Consider the following 27,853-nt stretch of genomic DNA (forward strand, 5'->3'; position numbering starts at 1 on the left):
TTCTTTTGGACCCAAAAAATCGATCCCTTTTAATGAATCGATTTGGGGGGAACTTTTGGTATTTCCGGGAAGCCTGCGATTGCCTGCCAAATTGGATTACCATGTTGGGTCTCCAGGGCTCAGAGTCCCAGGGCAGACAATTCATAAAGTCCCCGCCATTGACAGCCCTTGAGGGGGAGGGGTCTGTGCGGGCGGGAATTATGGGTTTTAGAAGGGAAATTGTTTGATTGGTCGCCGATTTATGTGCCCGCTTGAAGGTTAAAGGAAACGGTATGCTATCGATTATTGGGCGTGGGAATCGATAATTGAGTTTGCTAATCGATATGTGTAGGAAACGAAAAATAGAGCTTAAAAATACAATTTATAGAAATTTATCGATGAATAATCGAAATTGAATATACAAATATGGCCCTAATCGATATATTGCGCATATGTACCTATAATTAAGTGTGGGAATCGAACAATAGAGTCTTCGAAAACATTTCATCGAAATGTATCGAAAATGAATCGAATCTTAATATAAATTTCCATATAAAAATATATCCTTAATCGATAATCGCCTAAAAGTATCGATAATTACGCGTATGAATCGATAAATATAGTCTTAGAAACCAATTCATCGAAATTTATCAATAATTAATCGAAAATTGATCGATAATTAATCGATAATCGCGCACATTTATGGATATTTAAGTCTGTAAATCGATTATAAAATATTTTCAACAATATCCTATATGTCATATACCTCCAAAAACCGTTTAAATATCATTACCAACTATCCATTACCAATTTCTGTAATCGATAATTACAAATATGAATCGATAATTAGGCGTGAGAATCTATAGCTGACACGCAATCCCTTCCACTTCCCCCATTCCCATCCACCAATATTCCCACCAACCAGTGCCCAGATCACTCTCCCTCTCTCCGAAAATCTGAAAGGAAACCAGGCAAAACCTTGGATATCGTGTATCTCAATCGATGGCTATCGAAGGGGGGGACTATCGCGGTGCATTGCGTCATTTCATGTCACAATTGTGTGACAATCAAAAACTCAACTCAACTTCGCGAAGCAGAAATCAACAGAAATCGAATCGGAATGAAGCCCCCCTTTATGCCCCCGCGATGGAAAAACTGTAACAGCTTCATTCCGCAATAAGCAAGAGATAAATTTGACTCTTGTAGGTGCGTGGCTTACAAGAAAATGTCATAAACGGAGCAGCACCCAGAGCCAGAGCCAGAAAGAACCGGTCCTCGAGACGGCCAGAAAACGGGGCTAACAATGAGGCCGGAGATGGGGAACGGAGAGCCTCCTGCCAGACAATCAGAGAGGCGCAAAAAAGACCGACAACATAACGCAACAGGTTAACCAAACAGAGCCAAAGAGCCCACAGAGTCCACAGAGCCATTGGCTTTGGCTTTGGCTTTGGCATCCTGTGGCATGCGCACCAGCAGACCCCCAGACCCCAGACCAGACCCGGCTCTGGTCTCTGGGAAGAAAAACGTTCCTACAATGTGTACGTATATCATAAATACGCATAACTCGTGCGCAAAAACGTCAAGACAGAAATGGTTAAAGGTAAAGTAAACAAAAAGAGCCACAGAGACACAGAGCGGCCTGCAATGCCATGCAACAATGCGCACAGAGGCCAGAGGCAGAGACAGAGGCCAGAGGCAGCCAAAAGTTGCATTAAATTCATTAGCCCAAGAAAGAAGGAGGCAAGTCGTTGAAGGAGTCAAGAGTGAGTCGGCTGGCTGGCTGGCTGGTAGTTGCAATAACGAATGAGCGACACACGTTCCAACGACAATGATGTGAGGCACACGATTCGAAGCCAGAAGGAGATCCGAGCGGAGATCCCCAGCCCAGCAACAATGGGGGTAACCAGGGGAGCAATTGCATGGAATTTGGATCAAACGATTGAGTTATAACGAGGCCTACGCTTCGGGGACACCATCCCAGCATCCACCATCCAGCATTCAGCATTCAATTCGATTTCAGCTTCAAGCCACCTGATGAAGATGTCGAGATCAATGATCGGCGGCGGTCGAGTGTGCCGCGCGGAGAGTTCATAAATTTGTTTTATGAAGTGCCAGACGACATTTGTAACGATGAACGAATGAACGATGAAAGATTACGATTACGATTACGATTGTTGTTAACTGTGGGATTGAATGTCGTCTGGCCCAAAGGTGGGGGAATCTTTTGTGTGGTTTGCGGCCTCGAACGAGGGGTTGAATGATGTTTAAAGCAGAGAAGGGTTCTTTTTTTCAGAGGATATTGACGTTTTAGGGTTCGGGAGGTTAAGGAGGTTAGGGAGGAGAGGAGTTTCATTATAGAACATCGAACATCGAATGGTGCATCGAATAGTATTTATCTGGTACTTTATGGACTTTTGCTAGTACTGTACTGGTAATTTTCACCCATTTATGGTATTTTTCTAGTATTTTCTGGTATGTTTATGAACCTTTCTGGTGTTTTGTGGTATATTTCTAGAAATTTGTGTTACTTGTAGGTATAATCTGGTATTTTAATGGTATGTTTTGGGTATTTTATTTTGCTGGTCTTTTTCTAATGATGCTTACGTATTTTTGTGTCTTTGTTTTAGTATTTATCTGGTATATTCTGGTATTTTTCTAGTATGTTGTAGATAATTTCATATATTTTCTAATCTGACTTTCCCATTTTCTAGTATTTTCTGGTATTTTCTAGTATTTTTCTGGTATTTTTCTTGTATTTTCTGTTCTTTGTCTCCCAAAGCTCTCCATCGCTCATGAAATGTGGTTGGAATGATCCCACCAATATACGAATATCATTGTATGCCATAAAAATGATCTTCAACTTCCCATAGACCTCCCATAGAAGACCATTCCACTCTACCCTTAAACACCCCTTTTTCTTTGCCATCGAAGGGACCACCATCGTCATCATCCAAGCAGCAAAATGTTGACTTTGTCAGCAACAGATTTTCCCATTTTCAGCGATATAATTCATTTGAGAGCGAGAGAGAGAGAGAGGTACAGAGAGGCGGAAAAGCGCGAAAAGAAAATGAAAACTCAGCGGCGAAAAAATACGTATAGATATCCCTTACCTTTTCGGCTGGCGACGCCAATCGAAAATTGTTTGCAAACATTTTTGACTGCATTTTTTCTCGTATTTTTCGCCCATTTCTGTGGGGAGTTTGGCAGGTCCTTGCCCGGCCATGTCCCTCGTCCTGTGTGTCCCCCAGAAAGAGCGGAAACCAGAGTCCAAAAGCTGCAGAGTCGTTGGCAGTCGTGTCGCCTTCGGAGTGAAAATAATCGAATTACTTTCAACAGAATAATTTCTAATTGAAAAATATTGTAACTCATGTATGGCCAAGGGCTGAGCGGGGTGTGGGGGTTCGGCTGGGTGTTCGCCCTCATCCTAGACAAAGGACGACGCCCACAGGACTCGTACTCGTACTCGCAGACGTACTTCTCCCCCGCCCCTCTCTGAAACTTTGACCATTTTCTATTAAATTTTCTTGAACTGATTTTTGGGCGGGCCGCCGCGCGTATCACCACTCAATGATTCATTGAGAGGAGAGGGAGAGACAGAGAGGGTTGCCTTGGCTTGTTTTTGCGATGGGGGTTACACATTTTCCTGTTCAATTTTCGTGGGTCACGTGTAGGCCGTGTGACGAATTTTTAAGTGCATTTTACTACTTGTTCAAATGAAAAGTAAATGTGTTTTCCCACAATTAAAGTGTGCGTGCCAGGGGATACATATATACTTATAGAGAAGTTCGAGTTAATGGCAATTTATACTAAAAATGGGCTATTACAACGGGAAATATCATCATATCTAGAAGCATTACATAATATACCACAAAATACTTAAAGAAATACCATAAAATGCCAGAAAAATACTAGACACATACCAGAGCTTTAGCCGCAACACAACAAAATACCATATAGTACCAAAAAAATACGAATATATAGCATATAAAACCAAAAAAATAATTAGAACCAGAAAAATACCACATATTATAATAAAAATACTACCTTTCTAAAGAGAGATACTGAAGTATACCATAAAATACCGGTAAAATACTAAAATATACCGCATAATACAAGAAAAATACTAAAATACACTATATAAAACTATAAAAATACTAAAATATACTACATAATACCAGAAAACGACTAAAATGTACTATAAAATTCTATATAAATACTAAAATACACCATATATTTCCAGAAAAATACTAGTATATACTAGTATATACCATATATAATACCAGAAAAACAAAAAAAAATCACCAAGAAACATTAAACATGCATATACATAAAATAGTAAACAAAAGTCGAAGAAATATAAATTAAATACCAGAGAACCAAAAAAATACCAGAAATATACGAAAGATTCCAGAAAACTTAATTCCAAGATCTCCAAACATTTAATCACTATATTATACATCATACCCATGGAATACCCTAGAGTTTTCCTATAGATTCTTATACTTTTTCTGCCAAAAACCTCTTCTAAAACCCCGACTAAACAAAGATCTCTCTATTTTATTTCTTTACAGGTACGAATTCCAACTTTATTCTGGCTCTGCCTTGCTTAATTTTGTGGCTCCGATGGTAAGATTTGTATGATCTTGATCTTCTTGTTGAGTGGAACTCTATCAGATAAGCCCCTGAAGACCCGGGCATTGCCCAATTCTCATTCCCATGAGACGAACCCATTAAGCCGAAACCCCAACCGAAATGCCTCTCGTCTCTCAAGCGCAACCAATTAGGTTTTCTGTTGTTATTTTTCTAGAGACCCCCAAAAATACAAAAAACCACAAAAAAGAAATACGCCATGAATAAATTTTAGACAAAACGCATTTCCATTTCCTCATCAGAGATTTTCCATTTCCATTTCCATTGCTGGCTGCTTTCCATTTTCCGCCTTGGCAGGTTTTTCGTTTGCACCTCAGGATATTTATGAATATTAATGTGGCAAGAAAAGCGTGGCAAGGGGATGCTGAAGGAGTTTCCTTTTTGCAGCCATGTTTTTTTTTTTTTTTTGCTGATTTTTGAGAGCAATCAATCTAGGGCAAAAGAAACCTCCTTTCTAGATGGACAAACGCCATGCCACATGCCACCAGAAAATCTCACCATGCCACAGAGTGAGACAGAGAGAGAGAGAGTGCGTGTGCGTGTGCGAGTGCGAGTGAGGGAGTGAGTGACAGTTCGTCAGCTCGATTTTAGACACACTTCAGCCCTCGGACTCGTCATTGCCGCCATAATGACAGCACTCATCCGTCATTGTCCGTGCCACACAAGAGTTGCTGCAGCCTTTTTTCGGGGGTTGCACACGCACACACATCGGATATAGGAAAGTGTCCAAAAATGCGCCCAAAAGACAAGTCGAAAGTCAGTAGCCCTGTCCTCCTTTTTTTTTGTTTGGGAGGCGATGGCCGAAACACGTTTCTAAAATTGAAATTCTATGCTATTTTTTCGTCGGGTTTTGTGCTTCGGGGTTTTCTGTAATCATTTCATGTACAGTTTTTGTGCCGCTTCGATTGGAACATGTGCGTCGGAACAGGACACTGGAGGCAGAAGAACCCGAACACAGCGGACACACAGGACACAATGTTGCAGCAACGCCGTGTCCATGTACTGGCCTACCCTCCCTTCCTCTTCCTTTGGTTCGACTTTTACTATTTTTTTTTTTGGTTGTGTCCTGTCCGCGTCCTTAGGCCTTGGGTTCGGAATATGTCGAAATTGATATTCGTTACAATGGAAAACATTTCAATTTCCACTTGACGTTGTCTGGGGGCGTGTTTTTCCCTCTCTCCTCCTCTCTTTTGTTGCTTCATTTTTCAGCTGAAATTAGTTGTGAAGCGACGGGGCAGGGGCAGGGGGCATATATCATTTGCCGGTGATGACAGGTGCGGCCTGTAATACGTTGTAATCATCGCTTGGATGATTGCTTTCTGTTCTTCCGCCTTTGGTGGTTCGGAGGGGTAGAAGATCAAAGAAATTATCGTGCGATTAATGTTTGAGAGACCTTTTTTCCTCAATAGAACCTCCGCTGGACTATTAAGAAATTAAAGTTGCAATTAAGCGGGCTATTTTTGAAAGTATAAAGTATTTTTGTAGTATTAATTTTAGTACTTTTTTGGTATTTTTCTGGAATTTCTTTGGATTTTACAGCATTTTCCGCTATACCTGGAATTAAGCGAGATATTTTTGAATGAATTTTCATTGAATTTCAAGAAGAAAGTATTCTTTGGTATCTTTGTGCTTTTTTCTAGTAGATTTTATGGTATTTTATGTTTATTTTGTTCATTTTTTGGAATCTGTTGGTATTTTGATTGTATTTCTTGATTTATGTGAATACTTTGAAATTCTATGGTATTTTCTGGTATTTTTAGCGGTATTTTGTGCGCTTTTTCAGAGTTTTTGTGATACCTTCCGCTATATGTTGGATATTTGGTTAATTTTTTGTAATCTGTATGTATTTTTATTGTATTTTTTTATTCGTGTCAATACCTTGAAGTTCTATGGTATTTTTTTACTGATGTGCTCTTTTTCAGAGTTTTTGTAGAACCTCGTATTTTTTTTTGGAATCTGTTGGTAATTTTATTGTATTTATTGATTTTTGTGAATATTTTAATATTCTATGGTATTTTTAACTGTATTTTATGCTCTTTTTCAGAGTTTTTGTAGTACCTCTCGGTTTTTACCGATCTTATGGTAGTTTAATCAGACTTTCGTATATATAACTCGTACTTATTCGGTTTTTTGGTTAATTTTCTTGAATTTTTCGGTATTTTCTAGTTAGTCTTTCTACTAATATATCAATAAATTCCCAGCCATCGAACATGTGAGCACTTCTATTAGCGTTAATTAATATTCCAGCGGTTAAGAGGACAAGCCACAAATGTGACCAGCCACTAGGCCTCTGCCACCATTTCCCTATCTGCCAGGACGCCCTTCTGTGTGGCACCCACACACACACACGCGAACGAACAAAGGGAGTGCGAGGGAGAGAGAGAGAGGGAGAACGAGAGGCTTGCTTCAGTGGCTGCCTGCGGAGGCTGCTGTCAGGGATTGTTGGGGCTGCTGCTGCTGCTGCTGCTGCCCGCTGGTTCCTGTTGCTGCCTGCTCCACCGTAACCCCCCCTGGTGCTCCTGCTGGTTTTGCACCCGCTGACTGCCTCATCCTTCTGCGCCTGCCTGCCTGGCTGCCTCTGGCCTGGCCTGCCTCTGGCCTGGCCTGGCCCTTTTGCTGGTGATGATTACAATGATGGTTTCTCCGCTTCCTTTTTGCTTATTTTCAAGCTTTTGTTTTGCTTTTGGTTTTGGTTTTCGTTTCGTATTTTTGGTAGCAAAAGCCAGAGAGAGAGAAAGAGGCCTTCGTTTCTTTTTTTTCTGGCTTTGGCTTTGGCTTTTGTTTCGTCATGTGTGCATTTCATTTCATTTGATTTCCTATGGCGTCGGCAGCAGTGACTGTGTGGCAGCAACAGCAACGGATGGACGGGCGACGGACTGCCGCTGCCGCTGCCTCTCTGTGCGCCCATGTTTGTTCTTTTGACAGGCAGTCAACCCGTCGTCATTTCATTTGTTCAGCAGCGCGCACTCAGGCCTGAACCACCGCCAGCCACCGCCCCCCACCCCCGAGAGAACGATAGAGAGAGGGAGAGCGAGCAGTCACCCTCACACCCCAACCCCCTCTTTTCATCTATGAAGCGGCGCACCCGTTAGCGGCAGCAAAACGCCGTTTCCTTTCCCTTTTTCCTCGTTTCCTCATTTCCCGTGTGCCCGAAAAAGCCCTTCAGTTGATGCCTCAGCCTCGGCCTCAGCCTCCTGCCCCCCAACCCCTCTCCGGTTTCCCGTTAGTCCCCGCAGAGGTCCGCCTGTCATTCTAAAACTCTGAGAGCGAGAGCGAGTGAGCGGCAACGACGGGCGTCGTCCTTCGCTGGGTCCGCTGTCCGGCCATTTTGATTTATGTGCGTTTCATTTCGTCGTTCAATACTCATATGCGAACCGAGGAATGTATCTGTGTATCTGTGTATCTGTATCTGTGTGTGTTTGCGGATCGGATATGGAAGTTTTGGAATATCTTTTGCCAGTCAACTCTCGTGGGCTCTGGCTCTGGCTCTGTTTCTGTTTCACAGCCACTGGATATGGAAGGATGTGTGTGTCCTGGGCCTAGTCTCCGTCCTAGTACACGTTTTAGCAGCAGTATCTGTGCGTGTCTGTGTCCGTGGCATGGCATGGCATGGCATGCCCATTAGCAGTGGGGAGGCTCTAATTTCAAGAGTCCTGAATGCTGCCTGCCACGTAACGTTTTTGATTTTCGTCTTTGTCAGCTTTTGCCACCAACGTCGAGGGGGCCAGGGGAAGGGGTACAGAGAGGGGTTGCGTGTAAGTTGAAATTTCAATTTCATGGATTTTTGTCGGTCCCGGAATTGTTTTTGATATGTTGGTCATTGTCCTGCTCCCGTTCTGCCGCCCGTTTCCTTCTAATGATGCACCACCAACGCTTCAATGTCGCTCTTGATTGCCGAATCACGGACTGCTGCCCGGCGGCGGAGTAGGACCAGGAGGCAGGGGGCGGTGCCCATGTGCATTAGCGAAGGGATGTGAGTGCAATCAAGAGAATTGCCGCGCTTAATGGATGTTAAATGTGCTCGAAGCAGATGCCGACATAAATTAAATTAGCAATAGAAATGGCTGCAACGAGAGATTTCTTTGGTGCAAAGTGATTGAGATTTTTCGAACATTTTTGAGATTTTTCAGAGGGGAACGGGTTTTGTAGGACAATTTAGGGAATTTTTAGCTTTGAAAATTCTGTTACAAGCATCCAGTATGAATATTGTTTGGTTTTTTATATGAAATTCCATTAATATGCGTAAAAACAAGAAATTCTATAAAAAATATCTCAAAACACCAGAAAAATATAAAAAAAATACCGCGAATATATGTAAAAATATCAGAAATATTTCAGAAAAAATGTGCTAATATCCGAAACATTCTAGGAAACAAGAAATACCATAACTTTTCAACAAACAACTAGAAAAAATACCAAAAAATACCACAGAAATAATATATATCTTTAATATATACATAGAACATTATTAAAAACAAAAAATACCATAAATATACAGAAAAATACCAGAAAAAATATATTAAAAAACAGCAGAAAAAGCTCTATAAATCTAAAAACATCAAAAATAATATAAAAAAAAACATAAATACACACAAAAATACCAGAAAAAATACTAACAAATACCAAAACCTACCAGAAAATGCTCAACATATCCAAAACATCTCCAACTATAAAAAACAACATAAATACACACAAAAATACCAGGAAAAAAATCTCCAATAATAAGAAATATAGTAAATGTACACAAAGTTAACAGAAAAAATACTAACAATTACCAAATAAATACCACCTAAAATACGGGAATTATCAAGAAAATTCTCAAAAAGAATCACTTAAAGGAAATCCCGAACATACGTACATATTGCTGGAACTATCTGTATTAAAACCTGTGCCCAACATTTCCATTATAATCTCTAGAAATACGAGTATGTAGTTCTGCCTTTAAGTGCAATCTTTCACCTCAAATCGGTTCCACTGTACAGCAACAACTATTTGTTGTATTCCCTCAAGAAAACCTCTCTCCCTCTGCCCGAAGGCAAAAATCGAAGAATTCCAGAGCCCATGCTCTTTTCTATTCCTGCCACAAACTGTTGCTACGAAAAGTAGTTTCCACCGTCGAGCGTTGCAAATGCATTTAAATGAAGTTATCAATGTCAATGTGCGGCCTCCTCCCTCTGCCTCTCTACCTCTCTCCTCTCTACCTCTATCTCTATTGCTCCACGTTTTTCTCTCTCTATAAAAAAAAACAGAATTTAAAATTTATGGCTTCACGCAATTAGCGTTGGAAAAATATATGCAAAGGGATATTGAAAAAAAAAATCTGATATAGAATTTGAATACGAAAGAAGGAGAACAGGACCAGGACCAGGACCTCGAGGGCATAATGAAGCTGTAGTCCAGAGGAGGAAGAGAAGAAGGAAGGGGAAGGAAGGGGAAGCAGAAGGAGGAGTCGTAGCCGCAAGCGTTTGCTGACCGAACGGACGACACTCTCGATGACTTCCACGTTTCCACGCTTTTCACTTTCAATTTTGGCTCAACTTTTTACTGGTATCTGGCCTCTCTGTCTGGTCTAGTATCTGCCTCTCTGTCTGGTCTAGTATCTGCCTCTCTGTCTGGTCTAGTATCTCCCTCTCTGTCTGGTCTAGACCTCTCTTTCTGGCCCTCTCCTTCTTTGAGCGGCAACAACAATTGCGCCGCCAAAAAAGTCATAAATCTTTTTTTCTTGTTTTATTTTCAAGTTTTTTTGTTGCGTGCAGGCGGAGGGGTATGAAGAAGGGTGGCAAGGGGTGGACAGAAGGGGGAACAGGGGGGATATATTTTGTATTTCATATGCATGGCGGTAATTTTTGTGATTATGTTGTTCGTTCATTCGTTTGCCGAAATTCAAGTTCAAAGCCTGTTTCTCTCTCACGTAAAAAGGGGTTTCCTGAACAAATATCCACCCGCATCATAGCCCCCCCTTTTTATTATATATTCATGACGGACAATTATCGGTTGAAAATCAAAAGCAAAAACCAAAATTTTGTCTACGATTTTCCCTAGTGAACAAAAAGCTCTCCAATAATTGATTTATTATTTGTATACATTTTTTTTTTTTGTATAATTTATTATTAATTTTTATATTTGATTTACTTGAATTTTTGTTTAATTTATGCGTTTTTAATAGTTTTATGGGTTGTTATTGTTTTTATTTTGAATTTATTTCCATTGGCAACATACGAGCAGCATGTGTCTGGCAACAAGTCGGCGGCAAAAGCGCGCGCAACATTTGGCAGCCATCAACATGTGTGTGGCCAGTGAAGAAGGGCTTCCAGAAGAGCTTCAAAATTATGAGATCATAAATCTGATGGAAAAAAATATAAGAGTAAAAAATTGGATCCCCAAAAATACAAAACCCAAAAAATATACATATTTTTTGGAATAAAATAAATACATACACTACTGGCCATAGAAATAAGTTCAGCGGTGTCGTGCTAGTTTGTTATGGAATAGCTCGAATTTTTGGATGACAATAGTTTGTTTTTGAAAAGGTTGCGATCTTGCCAAATATTTAAATCAAAAATTAAAGTGGGGAACCGTCTTTACATCCGTTTAAACATCCATCCATCATCATCTTCTATCAAATGAGGTGTCTAAAATGAGATTAAAAACAGCATCTCCCAATGATTAACTGCAGAACCTGAGCGTCCAAAATATACAGATATTCTTATATAAAGTCCCTAATATGAGCTCCAAATCAAGTAGAGCTCAAAGATTAATTCAAATCTCCCTAAAAAAAAAGGATAAAATCCCAAATATAAATACACAAACCCTAAGTTTTGAAATCGAAGCCTTCAAAAAATCAGTGCAGTGCAGATCATAAATTTCAAAGGTCTTCCCCACAACAAAACATAAAAATTCTCCCATACATAAATCACCAACAAAAACCATCAAGGAACATGTGTGGCTGGCAACATGCTGCCGGACGGCAGGCGAACGCCTCGGCAACATTGTTGCCTGGTGTTGGTTCGGTTTATTCGAAGTATTTACGAGTTACGAGCCGGGCTCATTGTGATTCACTGGCCGAGACCCAGACTGGCGGTGTTTTCAGTTTCTCAGTTGTGAATGAATGAACGTGCCAAATAGACGTGCTGCCGTTCGGTTTCCCGTTCGTTTACCATCAACCGTATATCGTATACGTATTGTTCGTTCGCCGTTGCCGTCGTCGTCGTTGCCGTCGTCGTCGTTTCGGTTCATTCCCCAAAAATACTCCAGAAAAAAGAAATAAAGGAAATCGAAATAAATATATAAAAATAAAAATACTTTGGTTTTCGCTTCCCTTTGGCGCGTCTCTCAAAGTTTTCAAGGGAATTTCTTGTGGTCCTCCAAAACAAAAACCAGACCCCAGATCTCCAGACTCCTGACTCCCCAGAACTTTGTGATTCCGTGACACAAGCAAAACGTTTTTTGTTTTTGGCGCAAAAATGAAAGAGCCGCCGTTTGTGGCATGGTTAACCATGAAATGAAATGGAATTGGAAATTTCAATGCGAAAATGACATGGAAAATACGCAGAAAATCTCATCGTACGGATGGCAACAAGAGCATCATTAAATCGTTGAAGAAATTATTCAATTTTGATTTCAACAATATTCTTATCGCCGAAACATTGAACTTTTTCGGCGGCGACTGTGCCACTGGATTGAAGGAGGAGCGGGCCTTGCGATTGCGATTGCGATTCTTTTTTGGGCTCCACCGATAAGACCCAACCAACGTCTGCTGATAAGGAGACACACACTCTCTCTCTCTCAATCATCGATCATCAATCACCGGGTGAAAAAAGGAAACCGAAAATCGTCGTGTGTTTTTATGGGTAGAAAACGCAAATCGTCGCGCCAACATCGAAATTATTTGCGTTTGCATCTTGTCGTCCTTTCGTTTATTATCGTCGTCGTAGCTGTCCTGCTTCTGATTGCCATCGTTGTGGCGCGCTTTCTATTGATTTTGCTTCTCTATCGTTTGCAACAACATTTCAAAAATATCAACAACAATAACAACAAAAACAACAACAAAATAAACCTTAAAACATACGCATTTCCATATACAATATACAACAAAAATATGAGTACGATTGTAAAGATTAATCTATGATTAAATCGCGCGCGATATTGTGATTGTAAATATAACATAAAATACACATAAAAATAGAGAACACCCCGCCCCGCCCCGCCCCGCCACGCCCCCCTCAAACAAAAAATAATAATCATAAAAAAAAATCTTAAGTGTAAATTTCTACAAAACGTCAACGTTTTTAAAAAAAGAAAATTGTGATATTAAATATATATATAAAAAAAAAAATAATAAAAACAACTAATATTTGTGTGTATCAATCCAATAAATATTTACACACCAAATAAATATCTAAAAATATACATCAATATATATATATTTTGGGCACCGATTTTTACACAACAACAACAACAAGAACAACAATTATATAGATATATATCGCGATATAGAAAAGACACGAAAACAATCACATGAAAAACTAAGGTAAATAAATACAAATATATATGAAGTATTTTTTTTCTTATGGGGAAATTTGAAAGATAAAGAAACCTATAGATTTTTTTTAAGGGCTATAATAATGTAGAAATTTCTTGTAAATAAGGTGCCTATGGTGTGTCCACTATTTGCTATAGATCTAGTGGAAAAACACCTAAATCAAGGCATGAAAACTTAAACCTAGGCGATGCTAAGCCACACTGGAAGAGAGAAATAGGCCAAATTATACAAATCTATGGTTTAGGATCGTAATAATTGTCTTGAAAATTTGTTTGGGTATTTTCTTTAGCTGGAAAATTAAGATTTTTAAAGATTATGTAGGAAATTTAAGAATTTGATTGGTTTTTTATGTATGAAAAATCTTCGAAACCTCTAAAAAATGGAATTATTATTTAAATATAATTTTTAATTATTTTCTGTAGCTAAAACATAGCTTAAATCGTGTTATTTTTAGATAATGTAATTTATTTATTTCCACCAAAAATCCCTTAAAATTATTTACATCCCAATGCCATAATTCTTTTCCCCCGTAAAAAACCTTTAAAAAGTGTTCATTCCTGCCAAAAAAAAAAAGAGGAACAAATACCTTCTGCTGTCGTCACTTTCCAGTATCCCAAGTCTGTTGTTATCATTCCGTGAATTCTCTGAAAGGAATTCAATTAAAAATCCAGTTTAAAGCCGCAATTATTGACCATTTTGAGGCGGCTAAAACAATGATATGGCAAAGTGCTCCATAGATAATACACTGTAATCAAATTAATTTGAATAAACGCATGTCAATCGATACATGCAATCAATAGATATATTCAGATTGAGAATACATCTACGAATACTACGGGCAGTACTTCCCAGGGAAGCGCGCGCGAGTGCCGCGAATGATTTATGACTAAAATGCAAATAAAAACGTGAAGAGCGAAAGGGAGAGAAGAGGAGAGACGAGGAGCAACAGCGACTGAGTGAATCGTCTGTGAAATCGAATGATAGCATGAGTGTATTCATGGCTATAGTTGCAATTTAATTAGATCATTAAAGCAGTTCATAAATCTTCTCTAGAGGAGAGCGGGAGGGAGGGAGAGAGGGAGATAGCACGTTCTACAGAAACAAATTAGTCGGCAAATCGCGGCGGCAAATCGCGGGTTAAACATTTGCGCGGTTCAATAATCAAACAAGTTGTTTTCCTCTAAATGGAAAATGCAACTGAATCGATGCTGGGGCATCCCTCTGCAAGAGCGAGAGAGAGCGAGAGAGAGCGCGAAAAACATATGAAATAATTAGCGATGGATGCATACGGAGAACGATGGCAGATAAGAGTACCAGAACGAGAACGAGAGAGAGCCAGACCTCTCTCTCTCTCTCTTTCCGCCTCTTGCAAAATGGCCATAAATCATATTTTCGCGCATATTTTTTAGTTTTCTCTCTCTCTCTCTCTCTGTCGCGTGTGTGGCGGTGGCTTTCCTCTGCAGATTGAGTGCCTGAATATGTTTACACACACTCACATTCACACACTCACACTCACACATTCACTCAGTCTTTTATCTGTTTGTATTCGTAATAATGATGTGCCACTCTCCATGCTGCTCCACGCTGAATGGCGTCAAAAGTATTCAAGTCAACAATTAATTTAATTGCTATTTGCAAATACGATACGATACGTTACGCCGTACGTGAAGAGAACAAAAAACTGCACAACAAAACATGAAATATTACAAGAATTTTCTTGTGTAATTACAAACGGGAAATTCTTCAAATGGAATCTATTAATTTTTGTGATCTTTATCGCTGGTTTTTTACATGATTTTTGTGGGGGTAAATGTTGAAAGTCGCTGATGAGCACATTAATCAAGGCATATGAATTATTCTTAGCTGCTAAGCTACACTGGGAGAGATGTAGAAGATTATTTTTAGCTTTTATGCTTCACGGGGAGGGAAATAAATACGTTTTATAGTGCTAAGCTTCACTGGGAGAGGGATAGAAGCCTATTCTTCACAGCTATGCTTCACTGGAAGAGATAGGAGCTCATTTTCAGCTGCTAAGCTACACTGGAAGAAAGATAGAAGCTTATTATTACGCGCTAAGCTTCACTGGGAGAGAGATAGCTCCATTCTTTACTGCTAAGCTTCACTGGGGGAGAGATAGGCCCATTGTATACTGCTAAGCTTCAGTGGGAGAGAGATAGAATACCATTCTTAAGTGCTAAGCTTCAGTGGAAGAGATAGGAGCTCATTTTTAGCTGCTAAGCTACACTGGCAGAGGGATAAAAGCTTCTTATTAAGAGCTAAGCTTCACTGGGAGAGAAATAAACCCATTCTCTGCTGCTAAGCTTCACTGGGATAGAGATCAAAGCTCATTCTTAGCAATAAGTCGTCACTGAAGGGAGATCGAAGGCCTTTGTCTCCTGCTAAGCTTCATTGGAAGAGAAAGAAACCCACGATAAGCAGCTAAGCTTCACTGGAAGAGAGCTAGTACTTCCGGGCTGGCATTTTCCCATACAAATTGAATGTTTTTCCCCTCCAATAAAGTGATCCAAAACCCTTTTGACAGTCCAGTCGCCCACCCGAACAATTTGCACTTATTTACAATCATTTTTTGTGGCATATTTTTCATACATATTTTCCCCCTCGAAGCTCCACGGGGGAAACCATCAGCAAATTGTGTGGCAAACGAGTGAATCTCTTTGTTGCACACGGAGAGATCTCTCGCATATTTATATAGTGGCTGTGGCAATCATTTCAACGCCTCCCCGTTGCACAAATCGCTCGCCGGCTCTCTCTTTCCCCCAAGGCTGTGTTCGTTCTGTGGGGCACACACAAAAAACAACAAAAAATAGGTACAAAAAACTGCCAACTGTTTGGCGAAAAACTAAACCAGGCTTGAAAGTCAGCCACCAACGGTGCTGGGAGGTAGGCAGGGAGCGTCGGAGGGGGGGACCAAACCCCCGTAGACTTGTGGGGGACTGCCGTCAGACAGGCAGCTTTTTTTCTCTGTACTGCTGCTGCTGTCCGTTGTCTATCGGTTTCATAAGTTCTATGAATAAATTTCCATAAATGTGTTGATTTTTTTTTGTTTTTTTTTTTCTACGCTACGTCTGCCCCACAGCGGCGGCAGTGGCTGTAGCAGTGGCAGTCACTGTGTTCTACAGCTGGTTCTGGCTTGTACTGTGAATAAAACAGTATTCTGAGGTGAAACTATGGGTTACACTGAAAGGTTTTTCGAATGGCAAATGGCATCGAAGAAGTTTTGGCAGAGACATTTCGAGGGATTTGAGGGTTTTTTAGGCTGGAAAAAGGTAAGGGGACTTATTCTGAATGCTTTTAAAGAAGGAATGCCATGTTTGAGGCATCAATTGGGGGACTAATTTTGTTTTTTTCAAAGAAAAAATGGCCTAAACTTATAGCAGAAAGGTATCTTCTCATCTTTATGTATCTTTTTAACAGTATCTTTTCTTAAATTATATTTTTTTTAATAAAATTCGGAATTAAATATCCTAAAGACCACCAAAATTAACCATTTAAGAATTATAAGGATTTTATTTGATTTTTTTTTAGCTAAAAAGAAGAAATCTTCCGCTGTTTTTCTGTTTTTCTCTCTCCCAGTGTGGCTTAGCGCACTCTTTCCTTCATCCTCTCTCTCCCAATGTGGCTTAGCGCACTCTTTCTTCTTGTTCTCTCTCCCCCAATGTGGCTTAGCGCACTCTTTCTTCTTGTTCTCTCTCTCCTAGTGTAGCTTAGCGCTCTTCATCTTGTTCTGCCTCTCTCCTAGTGTGACTTAGCGCTTTCTTTCCTTCTCGCTCTCTCTCCTAGTGTGTTTTAGCCCACTTCATCGTCTTCTCTCTCTCTCCTAGTCTGTCTTAGCGCACTTTTTCTCTCTTCCAGTGCGACTTAGCATTTGAAAATCTGTGTTTTATGCCTGTCTTTGCTCTGGAAAAACACCAAGAATTATCTGTCTAAATATTCCCCAATCAAAATCCACTTTTCTAAAGTATCTGCCTGGAATTTCCCTATTTTCTCTACTATTTTCTTTCACTGCATTTCTCGGATGCAACTATTGGCTGCAGAAAGCCCCCCTCTCCACCCCTCTCTCTCTCTCTCTCTCTCTCTCTCAGTCCTGCAGCAAGAAACAATTTTCAATATAAGCATCAAGTGACTAAATGTTGCTGCTGCTGCTGCTGCTGCTGCTGCCGAGCGTGTGTTGGAAGCGACAGTTTGACTGACATTTTTCTAGCATATCGTTTACATATTCGTTAGATTTTCCAAACCGACGTTGCACTTCTTGCTGCTGCTTGTTGTTGTTGTTTACTGAGCTGTTCAACATGCTGTTATATTGAATAACACACGCACTACAGACTGCCAGAGCTTTAGCCTCCACTTCAAACTATAAGTCAGAGAGGGACGGAGACAGAGAGAGTGCTCTAGCTGTGGCAGGAGTCTGGGTGCAAGTGCTGCAACCTGTCAGCCAAAGTTGAGTCTGGCAGCAGCAGCAGCAGCAGGAGCCATGTGGGTGTCCTTTATCCTCTATCTCTCTCTCATGTGACTCCTGTCAGTTGCAGTTTTCCAATCCCTCTCTCTCCCTCCCTCTCCCTCTCTCTTTGGGTGTATTAAAAATTAATGTTCCACAGCAACAGCCGCTCATACTAATTGCTCTTGCTCTCTCTCCCAGTGTGGCTTAGCAGTTAGCAGGGGAGTGGGGGAGGGGGGCTTAGCTGATGCCTTGATTTATGTAAATTACTTTATAATGAAGCTGTCATTGTCACCTGTCCAGCCCGATAATCTCTGTGCCTCTCCAGGAAAAGTATCTTCCAGTCGCTGCAATTAGTTTTCCAGCATTTTATGCGCTTCATTTGCTTGAAGGCCCCCAAGATACAATCGCTGTGCTCTGCTCTGCTCTGTCGCTCCTCCATTAATGCCCGACGACATCGTCCAGTCCAGTCCGCCAAAGATTGCCATCAATCTGGCATTAATTTCAATTTCAATTTCTATGTTTCTTTTTCCTTCAAACTCTTTTTTTTAAAAATGTCATCAGGCGCTTAATCAAAGCCCCCAAAAGCCCCAAGCCGGCGGCAGCTTGGGAAGATTTTTGCTTCGATTTGCACTGATTTTCGTGTGTGGCTCTTTTGGCCCAGTTTTTCGGTGTGTATTTGCTTTGAGCCAAAATCTAGTTCCCATTGATTTTTGGTGCTCATTAATTTGCTTGAATTTAAAGCTGCTGTCAAATGTGGGAGAGGTTTTTTTTTTAAGGCAGAAGAATTGTTTAACATAAATTTTGGGCAAAAGTGTTTCAATTATTTAGAATATATTCAAGCAGAGATCTCCAGAGAAATGCAGTTGAATGGAAGATAGATTGTTGGCGGTTTTTTGATAAACGAGTACGAAATAAAGATACTTTTTGGTATAGTCTTTTGGATATATGATATACCAAGATTGGGGGATAAAAAACAACATATTCCTCTATCAAAATACATTAATCAATGTCTTTAGAGCTTAAACAATTCTTGGGGCTATCGAAGCACCAATAAATGATCGATTTTTATCGATTGCCTGGCAAAACTCTACAAAAATATTAAAATATTCAGCCACATAAGGCCCCTTAATCCGTGTCCTACACCCACACACACAACGTGCCACTCTGCCACACTGCCACATGGAGCCTACGTCCATGGCTAATTAAGTTATTGGCTGCTGCGGCCGTTGCTGCCTGCAACGTTGCAACTTGTTGCGGCATTTGGGTTGACATTCGAGTGCAATTGACTTAATCCCCAGTAAGCTGTTGTCCGGACAACAGCGGACTCTGTGCTGCAGCTGCAACACTGCTGTTGTGTTGCGGCTGCCCCAAAGGTGCACTATTGTGCACTCGCCTTATTTGTACCGACAACGGCAACATCCAGGGGCAGGCAGGCAGGCAGGAAGGCAGCAACATGGAACCAGGCATCCACTTGCCCGACTGCCGACGACTGCGTTGGCGGTTGACGCCAGCTTGCAGCATGCCCCATCCTCGGCCACGTTGCCTGTCTCCTGCCTTGTATGTTAATTTGTTGCGGGATCCACTGCGCCATGTGGCAAGCGGCCAGCGGCAAGCGGGCAGCGTCTAGTTGGGCGCGTGTCATCATTAACGTGGCTAACATCCACTCTTTCTCCCTCTCTCCCTCCCTCCCGCACTCTCTCTCTCTCCCTCTGTTGACCATGTTGCCTATTGTTGGGGTCTCCCTTGCTGCCCTTTCACATTGTTCCTGCCGCATGTGCATCTTGCAACAATGGAAAGGCTAACACCCGCGGCAACAACAAATGCCACAAGATAAAGGATAAGGAAAACAGAGGAAAAAAACACACACAAGAAACGAAGGTGGAGCGAAGGAAAACTGGGAGAAGTAACGACAGTTGCTACTTGACCCAAAAAATAGGGAGTTTCTGGGGAGAGAGGCCCTGGAGGCGCCTCGAAATGGTTGTTAGAAAGGGTCTCCTCGGTCTCCTAAGAGCCTGTGAATGGTGGGCGTTGATGCGATGATAAATCGAGGGATAGTAGGAGAGGAAAATAGAGATCTCCCAAGGGAAGGATACATGGCTTTTCCGTGACCCCATTTTGCATATCCTTGGAGGCATATATCCCCCTCTGCGCCATGTTTTTCGCGACATTAAACCCCAAGAAGTACAAAGAAAAAACTAGAGGGAGAGGGAGAGAGAGAGAGAGAGAGACCTGAGTGCCTGGCGCATAATTGTCGTTTTCCTTTGAACTGCAGCGCCTGCAATTTGCTTATCGCCCAGCGATCGCCCCCCCCCCTCCAAAAGAGGGGAAGGGGGGTACAGAGAGACAGGCATTGTTGTTGCTGCCGTGGCGCTGTCGTCTTTGTACATTTCAATTAATTAACATTCAGCCATTCAACCAGAGGCAGGCAATGAGGCAGGCAATGAGGCACGGGGGGCACAGGGGGCACCGGAGGCACCGGGGGCACTGCACATGCGCGCGGACGCTACGCGATGCGACATCACAAAAGCGGATGCCGAAAATTGCTGCCGATTGCTGATTGTCGATTAACCGATCGCCCGATTGCGCCAGATAAACTCATTTACAGCGGTTAAATGCCACCGGCGGCGGCACCGCAACCATACCCCAACCAAGCCCCAACCTGCTGCCGCACATGGCCCCCCCCTCCCCCCCCCCGAACACTCTTTCGGGCGGTCCGTGTCGGGCCGTCTTTGGGGGGCAAATGGCGTTCCATTGGCGGCGTCTAATTGCGCATTTTCAATGAGGCAGAAGCACGTCCATGCACTGGGGGAAATCTGGAAGAAATCTCTGAGAATATACAGTGCGGAATCCTGTGGCACTCATAAATCATATATAATACTATTGTCCACTAGATTGCCGAAAATCATTACGATCGGATCATATTTTTTCGAAATTTTTAAGGAAGGAAAACTTGTAGGATCTTTAATTTTGGAGATACGACAAAACTGTTGATGCAGAATCAGTTATAATAATAATATCTACTAGATTGACGAAAATCATTACAATCGGATCATAATTTGAGTAAAAAAACGAATAAAATAAGAGCCACTCCTTAAGGGGTTCCTATATTTAAGAATTTTCGGTGCCAAAGCAGAATTTACATAGATCGGAGTCAGTTTTATCTGAGAACTATCCATATCTCAGGCCTAGGCACTTCTTTCGTTCCCCACTACCTTTTTCTTTGAGTGTATTTGAGTGCCATTCGAGGCCCCTGGAATTTTGTATGTAAAAGAGAATTTTCGTAGATCACAATCAGAGAACTATCCATATCTCAGGCCCAGGCACTTCTTTCGTTCCCCCCATCACCTTTTTCTTTGAGTGTATTTGAGTGCCATTCGAGGCCCCTACTGATTGACAATGATCCAAGTGAATCCGTACGATCCGCTCTGATGTCTATCGCTGCACACGTTTCTGGCTCTGTGGCTCTGTGGCTCTGTGGCTCTACGGCTGACTCTTATGGCTCTATCGTTTCTCTGTTACCTTGTCCAGTGTGTGCTTCGACTTCATGTTGATTGTTTGGGCTCTTCCATGCTCGTTCGTGTTCCAAGGCCTTCTGGCTTCTGGGTTTCTGGCTCTGCAAATTGTCATGTTGACTCCAGCGATAGATCGCTTATCGGCCATGTCACGTTACAAATTTATGCCGCAACATTAGAAAAATTATTGTAATTAGCAGAGAGCGCCAGAGAGAGAGAGAGAGAGAGAGAGAGAGAGAGGCCCAGGTTACATGAGAAAGAGAGGCAAAATATGGAAATACGAGGAAGGAAGTGGCTCTGGGAGTTTGGTTAGCACTGGCTGTGGCCTGTAGCCTGTGGCAGTGGCAGTGGCAGTGGCAGTCGCCGTCGCAGTCGCAGTTGTTTGTGGCTACGTTGTAATCCTTTCCACAAACAAGCCCATGGCGACAGGCGACGCCAATATCCTGCCACACACACACACACACACACACACAAATATACAACGGGATATATGTATATGTGGCATCCACATATGACAGGAGCCGCAGGAGCAGCGGGTGGGGGGTGGAGATTATACGAAGGGGCAACAACCATCCCGTGTAAAAGTGTAAAATGTCTTAATGATAAACAAACAGAAAAGTTTTTACCCTGTTCGTTTGGGTTTTAGGATTTTACTGTTAGAGAGGATATTTACCCCCCGCCCCCCCACACACACACACACACACACACACACGAATGAGTATTGATGGTTAAGGAAGGGGTGCCTGCCGTCTCATGCGTTTTGTGGCGTACACGTGGCGTATACTTTATATTTTTGTTAATTTTTTTTATATGGACAACAGTGGAACGAAATTATATAGATGGCCGATAAAATATAGTTTTTATGGCTATTTTATTGATATTTATGAATATTAATTAATTAAAAAGTCATGAATAATGATTTCTCTCGGAGTTTTTTATTTATTTGCGACATTTTTTTTGAGATTTACAACGTAATTCTTTTTTTATTTTGTGATTTTTTCTTTTCTCAATTTTTTTTAGTTTTTTTGCTTAAAAAAATGTATTCCTTATGATTTTTAATACATTTTCCTAGCCACAACTGAGATATGTGGTCTTTTTTTAGCGTAATTTAATTTTTATTGTTTTTTTTTATGGAAATTTAATTTTTAATTTAATTTTCTAGGATTTAGAATCCTCATAAATCTTTATACTCTTTGAACATATTCTTTTCTTGGCTGAACATTTAAAAATTAACCGATTCAATGCAGAAAAAGGGTCTTAAAACTAAGGAATTTTTTTATTTCTTTAGATTTTCTTTCATACTGTAGTAATTTAATATTAAATAAATCATTCCAAGATAAATAATGTTCTGAGAAATAGGAATTTGAATTTAAAATAAAAATTAATTCTTAAAAAATTCAAAAATTTCAAATTGAAAATTCTGATAATAAAAATTAACAAATAAATCAAATTTCGTCTGGAAAATTAACTAATATTTTTCCATTGGATCTTTTTCCCCATATTTTTTTATTCAAATTTCTCGGTTCTTAGTTCGTGTGTCCACTGTCGCTGCCTCCAATCATTTGCCTTTTGCTATTTGGAAATTTATTCACAATTCTTTATAGACGTGTTAGCTCCCACTTCCCACCTCTCTCCCTCTCTCTGCCTCCCTCTCTCTCTCTCTCTGTGTGACCCCTCTACACTGTAACCACCTCTCTCTCTCTGTCCCCCTCCCTGCCCCCTTCCTGTGTCCGCTTTCTGGTTGGTTACATTGAAATTGCATGTTAGCACGCAAGGCTACCCCCGGACCCCCCACTCCACCCCCACGCTCTCCCCCTTCCTGCCTGCTGCTCCTGTTCTGCTGTTGCCACTGTTGTTGGTGTAATTTCTTCTTATTATGCTGCGACACTGTTGCAACAACTGGTGCCCGCCTTCGCCTTCGCCTCCGTCTGTCCCCCTCTGGTCTCTGGTTTTGGCCATGGCTCTGACTGCCGTCGGTCGTTTGGTTATTGGTAAATAAAATGTCTAAGCGCGCAAATTTTGTGTTGGAAAAAACCAAAAACAAAGAGTACTCGTATAAATAAAATATGGTTTTGTTATCAGTGGAAGGGATCGTGTATGCGGCTAATAACATGCAATTTCCACCGGTACTCCATCGTACGGGCCGCAGTGGCAGCGGCAGCGACAGCAGCAAGCGGCACGCATGCCATGGCCATACATATATCCATATCCATATAGTTTTTCCCTGGGCCAATGCCGGTCGCCCCCCCAGGGGGGGGCATGGTGGAGGGGGAGGGGGCCCCCGAAAGGAAGCAGGTGAAAAGTATACCATTTGCATGAACACCCACGGGGCGTATGACGCTGACGTCGCGGACGATGACGATGAAGGCAACCCGCAGAGAGAGAGAGACAGAGAGAGAGCGAGAGAGAGGCATGGGCGGCAGAGGGTGTTGAAAATTAGTAACTGTCGGCGGTCGTCGGCCGTCGGTCGTCGGCCGTCGGCGGCTGTGTGGAAGGTAAATTATGGGAACAAAAAATAAAAACTGTTACCTAAAAATTGATGTAATACTCTCCGCACAATGGATGGTGGATAATGTTCCCCTACAGCCAGAGAAAAAAATATATACATATACATATTTCATAGTTGAAATTAATATTAGTTTAAATATATTTGCAATATATTTTGAAGTGTTTTAGAAATGTATTTTAAAAACAGGTATGTTTCTGTCTTTTTTCTCTGGGTGTAAAAAGAGCTCCCAATGAATTGTGGCATTATTACGTGCATCCCAGTGCATTATAGAATCTGTATGGATGATAATTAGAGGAAATGCCACCTAAATATTCAGTGAACTAAGTTTTGAACACCAGTACAGTGGTACATGGCAGAAAGAGGTCTTCCAGGCAGAAAACCCATCGATTTTGAATAATTTCCCACCAAGAGGAAGGTTCTGCCTGCCTCTACTTCGAAGTTTACTCCTCAAAGCCTTCACTCCCATAGAGTATTCACTGTAGGGAACTATTGCGTTGCCTACAACGACACAATTTGTCGCGTATTTCGACTGTCATGTTGTTTGCTTTCATGCGGAAACAGAGACAGAGAGAGAGAGAGAGAGAGAGAGCAAGTGAGAGTGTAAAAATTCTCATGGTGAGAACAAATTTTTCAATTAAGCCATTAATTCACTTCGCGCCACACACACATACAAACACAAAAGCAAACACACACCACAGCAAATCATTCACACAGCAGTCGGCAATCAACGAGCATCATCATTATCAACAACTTTGATCATCATCATCATCAGCAGAAGCATCATTCCGGATCGTTTGCGTTCCTTCTGTCGCATTATTTTATTAAGCAACGCGCTGCCTGCCGACGCTGCCTGCAGTCTGCCTGTCGCTCCATCTCTTTCTATTTATCTCGCTTCCAATTGAAATGCCGACCAACCGACCGACCAACCGACCGACCTGCTCTTCTTCGTACTCCAGCGTCTTCGTGTCGTACCTCTCGCCTCCTCCTGCTCTTTCGGCTGCTGCACATTTTAGTTGTTGTCCAGTTTTTACGCAAATTTTATTCATGTTTGCCCTTTGTCTGTCCCTCTCTGGAGCGAAGCTGAAACTCTCTTTCCGACACTGAAACTCTCTGTCTCCTTGAATGTCGTCTGTCTGTCTCTGTGTCCATTGTTCTTGTTTTGCTTTTGCTTTTGTGAATGCAAAAACAAGAACAGAGAGAGAGGGCGAGCTTTGCCTTGGCTAAGCGGTAGAGAGAGCTTAAGCGGTAAAAAGGAAGAGCTTAAGCGAGAGGCGGAGTGGCTTTTGTTTGAATTTTGAAGACTTTTGATTTGTCGTCGCTGATTAAATCAAGTATTACAGTTTTTTAACAAAATAAATTAAGCAAATAAATTAAATTCCTTCCCAAGAGGATTAAAAGGCTAAGAACTGCCAGAATTACTTTGTGGTTTCCTCTATTCCTCTCAAAAAAACAACTGTCTTTCCTTTGCCCCTCCTTTGGCAGTACAGTTCTTGCCCCTCGCTCTCCATTTTGGCATCTTCATTAAGTGGCAAGCAACACTTTGGCCATAATGTATTCCCATGCCCCATTCCGAGTCAGAGCCAAGCGAAAACGGGTTTTCCCTTTGCCATCAAGCAAGGGGGGCAGGGGAGCAGAGCAACCTGTATCCCCAGCATCCACATCGTCCAATGTCGGACCGGGGCACTAATCAATTTCATATCAATTTGTAAATTTGCAATAATTACGATAATTAGCTGCGAGTATCTGCCAAATGCGTTGGCCATGACTGCTGCTGCCCAAAAAGCAGGTCCACACACGGTCACCCCCCCCCCCCATGCCCCCCTTGCGAAATGCATTCAAAGAATGCTTGAAGGTGATAATGAGATTTTCAATTCAATAAAACATCAGGCAGGCTCTCTGGCATTCGCACTTGCCTCCAGAAGGAGACGAGTTGAATGTTGCCAATTTTGGGACGAGAGGATGTGGATGCAACGGAGGAGCCGGGACGGGACTCTGGACCTTGCGGTCTGTAGAAATCTCTGCATGAATATTTCATTCAATTTACACTTTGGCGAGGCCTGAACTGCTTTTTTCACTGCCGCCTGGCCCGCTCCTACCGCCTGCTCTTTAGGGCCCACTCCTGTCCCCTTGGCCAGCTCTTTTTGGGCCCTCTCCTGTCCCCTTGGCCTGGTCTTTTGGGCCCTCTCCTGTCCCCTTGGCCTGCTCTTTTGGGCCCGCTCCTGTCCCCTTGGCCTGCTCTTTAGGGCCCGCTCCTGTCCTGCTCTTTTCGGCCTACTAATTAAGTAATTTTTTCCTCTGTTTCCACGACTGTTCTTGATGTGTTTTTTTTTCTTCATCGCCTGCTTATTATTTTTATGGTCTTTTAATCAACACATTTGAGAATTTGGTATTGAGATTTCTCTGCAATTGACTTTTCTCTTAATTAGTTTTGGCCCTCAAAGGAAAGATTTAATTGCCATGCGGGAAATCATGGAGGAGTGGGGTTTGTGGGGGGGGGGAAACGACATTTCATTAACTTAATTTGTTCTCTAATATGTTTACCCCCAACTAATCGGAAAATGTCGCTTTCTTTCATTTCAGGTAAGGATTTTCCAAACGACGCTTTTCTTGGTAATTCATTGAGTAACTTTTTCCGGCTACAATCTAATTAAATGAGTGCACAATTTTGGCCCTTTTTCGGAGGGAAAAACTTCAATAACTGGGCTTGAGATGTGGAATAAATGAAAAACCAACCCCATAGACAGCACACACACACACCGACACATATGAGTATTGAAATGGGGTATTTTCTGGTCGGGGGGGTTGTTTTTCGTTGCCGCCATGGCCGTGTAACGAAAAATTGAGGAAAAATCCACCCGGTTTTCCGTCGGCTGTTGTGCCTCCAGCGATTACGATGTTCTAATGCCCCTACTCCTGCCACTATTTTTTGGACAGCTGGACAGGAGATGAAACAGGACGCAGGACCAGAAACTGAAACTGAAACTGGACTAGCCTTATCGTTGGAGAGCCGGGTCTTTCAGGTTCTGTTTTTGTAGCTCAAATATGGCTTCTGGTGGCTGCTGTTTCTGCCTCAAATCTTAGCTTGTTGCACACACACACACACACACACACACACACACACGTGTTTAAATCCATCTAATATTCGATTTTCCCTTCGACTTTTCCCTAGAGGAAAACGTAGGATAGAATCTCTGCTGCTCTTTCGCCTTCGCTCTTTCTGAGATGTATCTGCATCTCTTTCCACGCCATTGGATTGTAACTGTATATCTGTATGGCCCTGTGCGTGGGGGCGGGGGCGGGGGCGGGGATCTGGATATTGTATCTAAAAGTAGTTTTTGCCTCCACTTCCACTTCCTGGCTAAATGTTCGCACTAAGCGATAGCCAAATTGCAGTTGAAATGTTTTTATCGATTAAACAGAATACTTTGGTAGTGTTTTTGGATTGCCAGGAAATTGAGCCACCTAGGGGGTGGTGGTGGGGGGGGGCGGCCAAAGTATTTAGTGTTTGTCACGGCAGGAAAAACAGATTTTCTCCACGGGAAAAGTTCTTGAATGGAAATAAAGTGATTGGCGGCTTGGCACAGTGGGTCCAGGAAAATGAGGTAATTTTTAGGGGTTAGCCTTTGAGTGGAATATGGGATTGATTTTGGAGGAAGTACACAAATATTTGGAAGAATTTAAAGGAGGAATTTTCGGAGGAGTTTCGTACATTTATGGTGGATTTTTCATAATTTTTAGAAGAGTTTAGAACATTTTTAAGAAATTTAAATTAATAAAAAAAAAGATTTTAGAGCCTTGAAAATTGGTTAAAGTTTTAGTTGATTTTTGAACCGAGTTAGAGACCTTTAGAGCCCCAATATTACAGAAATTTTTGATGAATTTCGAATAGAATTTTAGTATATATATTTTTGTAGAGTTTTCCCTTGAAATTCTTTTTCTTTAATTTATTTTTTATTATCTAAAGGTATAATATATTTTATTGAATAATATTTCTAGTTGATTTTTGCCACTTTTGCCTACTTTTAACCTTTCTAAGAGGTGCAAAAACCCCCTAGCTCCCCCACTGTTTTCTTGGCCAAAACTTTCATTGGCCTGGAGTTGTTTTTCCACACTTTTGGAATGACCATTTAATTACTTAAATGAATTTGTGAGTGCATTCCCTCTGCGCAGTCTTTTTGGCTGTTTTTTTTGTTGCTGCTGCC

At 41.6% G+C, this 27,853-nt stretch overlaps 1 long non-coding RNA gene across 3 annotated transcripts in view; it reads left to right on the forward strand.

Moving 5' to 3' along the window:
* Positions 1-27,853, forward strand: part of LOC117183319 (uncharacterized) — an 81,376-nt gene that overhangs the window by 41,786 nt on the left and 11,737 nt on the right. Inside the window, exon 1 of one of the 3 annotated variants that reach the window (XR_004468473.1) lies at positions 13,040-13,159. The exons of the other annotated variants lie outside the window; for them this stretch is intronic. This is a non-coding gene — a long non-coding RNA (uncharacterized lncRNA). Of the gene's footprint in view, positions 1-13,039; positions 13,160-27,853 lie in introns of those variants that run through there. 3 annotated transcript variants of the gene reach the window in all.

This window comes from Drosophila pseudoobscura, chromosome 2 (genome assembly GCF_009870125.1).
Source record: "Drosophila pseudoobscura strain MV-25-SWS-2005 chromosome 2, UCI_Dpse_MV25, whole genome shotgun sequence".
NCBI lineage: Eukaryota > Metazoa > Arthropoda > Insecta > Diptera > Drosophilidae > Drosophila > Drosophila pseudoobscura.